This window comes from Penaeus monodon, chromosome 13 (assembly GCF_015228065.2).
Source record: "Penaeus monodon isolate SGIC_2016 chromosome 13, NSTDA_Pmon_1, whole genome shotgun sequence".
Classification (NCBI taxonomy): domain Eukaryota; kingdom Metazoa; phylum Arthropoda; class Malacostraca; order Decapoda; family Penaeidae; genus Penaeus; species Penaeus monodon.
The window spans coordinates 26,679,514-26,684,466 of NC_051398.1; positions in this window are offsets into that span (position 1 = coordinate 26,679,514).

A 4,953-nucleotide genomic window follows, 5' to 3' on the forward strand; every position below is an offset into this window, starting at 1 on the left:
GTCTTGTCGAACCCTTTCAGTAGGTCTTTTATTTCATTCTTTTCGAGTGTGATCTTTTCGATATGCTGATTTACGTTTGTACGGTTACTTGCCATTTCAGAGTATGGGTCCTGAACACACACTGACTGAAATTCATCATTAAGGGTTTATCACATCTCCTCTTCTTTAGCTTTGGTTGGTTTGTACATTTTTTTATTATATCCTTTTTACAGTCTAAATTCGCCTCCCTCAAGGTTTGGGTATATTCATTTCTTCCTACTTTATGCCTTTCATACGCTGCCTGAAATCTATGTCTTCTGAACCTTCTCTAGAGGAGTTGTTTGTTTTCTCTCATTTTCTGGCATTTATTACTGAACCACTTTTAGCAATGAGTTTTTCTTGTAGCAGACAGTATTTCAACTTAATTACTAAAGGATCATTTTTTCCAAGAGGAGGGCAGTACTCCATATCCTTAATGTCATCTTCATGCTTTGTTAATATTATTTCAAGCATAGACGGTCTATCTAGCCCTCTTGCTTTGGTATGATCTGTTACAGTATGGAAGAGACAAAATTTATTTATGACTTCTACTAATTTTATATTCCACGAATCTGGCTGAGCTCTGGGATCGAAACTTTCCCCGTCAATTAAAATCCCTTGTAATTTCCTTGTGACCATACCAGTGTATGAGGTGGCATGTTCACTGTGGTTATTATTATATTTACTCCGTTTGCTTCTACCTCAATTGCCTTTAGTTCAACTATGGGATCTTGTTGAATTTATATCTGCTTTATAATAAGTCCTTTCCTTGTTAATATTGCTTCCCCCTCCATTTCCATTTCCCCTATCTTTTATCCAAATATTTAGTTCCTGATTCCTATTGTTACATCGTCTACGGAGAGATCCAGTTTGGATTCAGTGATGCATGTTACATTTGGTTTATTACTTTCAATAATTGTATCTAGTTCTAGTAACTTCGAACATAAACCATCCACATTTGTATAAATAATTTCTAAATAAACTTTCGGTGTTCCTTTTGGCTGCAAGGCTAATGATTGCCTGCCTCCACATTTTGGTTCCGATAGTAAGCTTGTGCTTGGAGGCCACTCACCCTCTAAATGAACAAGTTTCTTTCTTCAGTCTTTTGTTCGTTTTTGTTTTTTTACCTCTTCCAATTTCTCTGCCATCTTTGGTCATATTTTCTCTTATCCAGACTTTCTTATATTCTTCGTGTGTGGCCAGGACGTTAGCTTTCTTTATTACATCAGTTACCATTTGCTTATTCATGAATGTCACCTATAAGGGGTGTTTCTTTCCCTTTTCGAATAATCCCAACCTCCTGTGGGCTACGATATTCTGCTTCGAGAATTCGGGATTTATGACCTTGAGAATACTGACAGTCAATTTCTTGTCTTCGTTGTATCACTCGATTCCATCTTCTACAATTTTTTCTTCATGTCCCGATATGACTATGTCTTTTTTACATCACCTAACTTTGTAATATTCCTTGCGTGTTGCCTAAGGTGTAGCTTAAACGAAATTTTCTCTACCGTCTCTGCAAGATGTGTTTTATTTCTTCCTTTGTGATCTTGATGTTTTTTTCTAACTTTTTTTTCCATTTCATTTGCAGTTTCCTTTACTTACATCGACATATGTAGCTGTCATTTCCCCCCTTTTCCATAATTTGATTCGATTTAACTACTATTGCCAATCTTAGTTTCTACTTCTTCCACCCATTCCTTGAGTTCTTTGATTTTCGTGTCAGACTTTTCAGTATTCTCTCTCTGAATGGTTGTGTTCCTGCGCAAATTATCCATCATTTCCTTCAAATTTACGTTTTCTTCACATGTTTTCGAAACAGCTTGTCTACCTTGGCTTCAAGAGCCGCAATTCTATCTGCTGCTTCCGTTACCTTCATTTTCCTGGTTTGAATGGTTACCCACAAAACAAACAAAAACATAGCTGTACTCACGGCAGTTGTCTCTATGCGCGAAAACATACATTTATTACTTCGCGGTCGCTTCTCGCCTCCCTCTCTTTCGCTTTGACTTCCTGTCTCACAAAGCCTCATTATCTTTTTCAATTTTTCATTTATTCGTTCACTTTATAACTCAAATTGTTCTTTCAACATGAACCTTACACATTTAGGTTGCGTTTACACTAAGTGAGTCGAGTCGCGTCAAGTCAAGAGCGTCATTTGATGCGAGTCATTTTGACTCGTCTCCGTTTACACCGACTGCGTCAACTCGAGTCAAGTCAGTACTCAGTGACCTGTCTGATTTCATGGAGAATGAATGCATGTTCCCTCGCTGAAGAAGCTGTTTTGTTATGGCTTTGTCGTCGCAGACGTAAGAAGAGAAAACGCATTTGGATGCATGAACTGAACATCAAGAGGCCAGACCTGGTGAACCATCCTGAAAAAATCTACAACTTCTTTAGGATGACACATGAAAATCAAGAAGCTGGTGGAGTTGACTGGATCTTCCATAAATAAATTCAACACTAGCTACAGGTGTGTGGTTGGAGTTGAAGAAAGAATGGCCATTTTTTTAAGGTAAAAAGTATTTTATTGAAAATCCCAATAATTATTGCATGTAGGCTTCTGTGCAGGGCAATAGTAAATAAATGAAACAGGAAGACAGTTAATGTATTCCTGCTGGTAAGTGAATGGTACAACCCTTAAGTAAGGAATCATGACATTCTAAGCTATTTCTAAGAGGTTAGCATACTCCGAGTAACTGTCATTTACATTGGATGTACATAGTGATGGTGTCAGTGACTGATTCTGATCAGTCCAGTAATCATACTGGGCAGAGGGGGCGGGTTTAAACATCTTCCTGCGAAGACTTCATATCATTCAATTTTAATGTCTATGTTGTCAATTGGCGACAGTTGTTTCATCATAGGCAGTAAGGTTAACAGAAACTGGCGACCTTGTTCATTAACATTCTATGAAGACGCTTGTTCTCTCTCTTGTTTTAATTCTTCTAAAAAAGGCACATTCATCTCATCTGCAGTGTCCTTGCTGCGCGTTTCTAGGTGACACCAGGCTTCTTTGACATGGGAAGAATAGGCTTGACAGGCCTCACAGGTTTTGGTATTACTTGCTGCTTCATGAGGAGATGCGTTGTCTGGTGTTTCGATGATAACAGAAGGTGAAGAATTTTGAGGTGCATCTCCGTTTCATGACAGGTGTCTTCATTAGGAAGCGTAGGGACGTTTGAGGATGCTGGTCGTGGCGTCACATGAGGGATCAGAAATTGTATGGCATCGTAATACACCCACCTACTTGTTTCGGTATTAGCTGCTCCAGATGGTTTGACACTAATCTTTCTCCTTTCCCTCATGGAGTTGCTTATCAGGTGGCGCCGTTTGTCCTTACATTCGGCTTCTGTAAAAGAGTTAAATGAGAATTTAGTATCAATCAAGTAGTCGTCATGAAATGTTACAGATTTGAAATTAATGTTGTACACAATGAATTTCATTTATAAATTTTATACTGTTTGCTAGGCTCATACAGTATTATATATATATATATATATATATATATATATATATATATATATATATATATATATATATATATAATGATACACAATGCTGATATATTACTCATATAGTATTATATCAGTATTGTGCAATAATATCTCAGCATAAAATTAATTATTGAAATTCCCTGTGCAAAACATTAATAAATCTATAACATTTCATGACTACTTAATTTCCTTAAATATATAAAATATATATCAATATATTATATATATATATATATATATATATATATATATATATATGTATATGTATATATGTATATTATGTATGTGTGTATATATATATAGATAGATAGATAGATAGACAGATAGACAATTTTTACGAAGTATAGTAGTAATCCACAGGATCACAATTATTATATGGTAATGACTTTCACTACTAAACAGTTATTTACTGTAACAAAATGTTTAATTAACGCTTGTCATTGTATTTCTTTCCTTACATGTGGTTACTAGAGAATCTTTTGCTTCCCTTGGTTACCAATTTCGTGTTGGTAGGACCACAGTACACAAGATTGTCAAGAAAACTAGCAATGCCGTATGGGAAACCGTACAATCACGGTATTTGCCAGTACCTAATGAACACCAATGGGAAGAAATAATAAATAATTAACAGATTTTTTTTTTCTTCGAAAAATGTAATATTCCTTGCTGTATTGATGGCAAACACTGGCGGCTGAAATGTCCGGCTGGAAGGGGATCACTTTTCTATAATTATAAAGGATACCATTCTATTGTTCTCCTAGTTCTCCTTGCTGATGTCAACTGTTGTTTTACACTGCTTGATGTTGGATCATATGTACGAAGCAGTGACAGTTCACTTTTCACTGAAGCAAATATGGGTAGGTCATTTATTTCTGGATGTTCAGTCACAGTCACGTGAAATGCCAAATACTGCAACCAAAATACCATTCTTTCTTGTGGGAGATGAAGCTTTTCCTCTGAAGCCTAATCTGGTGAGACCATATTCTAGAACTACTCCAAAAGAGTATATAACTATCGGATCGGCAGGGCTAGAAGAACAGCAGAGTGTGCTTTTGGAATGTTAGCTAAAAAAATTGTGTACTTTAGACATCGATGGAAACTTGTGCTGAAGTATCTGAATCACTGGTAAAAAGCATTTGTGTATTTCATAATTTCATTCAACATGAAACAATTTCAACTTCTCTCCAAGTGATGATGTTCATGATGCAACACAATCCAATTATTCAAACTCAAGCCTGACAAATTCCAGAAGCACAAGGCCTACAACAGAAGCTATGGCAGTTCGTGATATCTTGAAATAATAATTTGTTTGCCCAGGTGGAGCTCTTGAGTGGCAAGACCGAATGATCTAGTAATGTATATTTCATGGCGAGTATGCCTAACGTTTAGTTCATAGTAAATAAAGCTAATGTACAGTTCATAGCTTAGTATATAATTC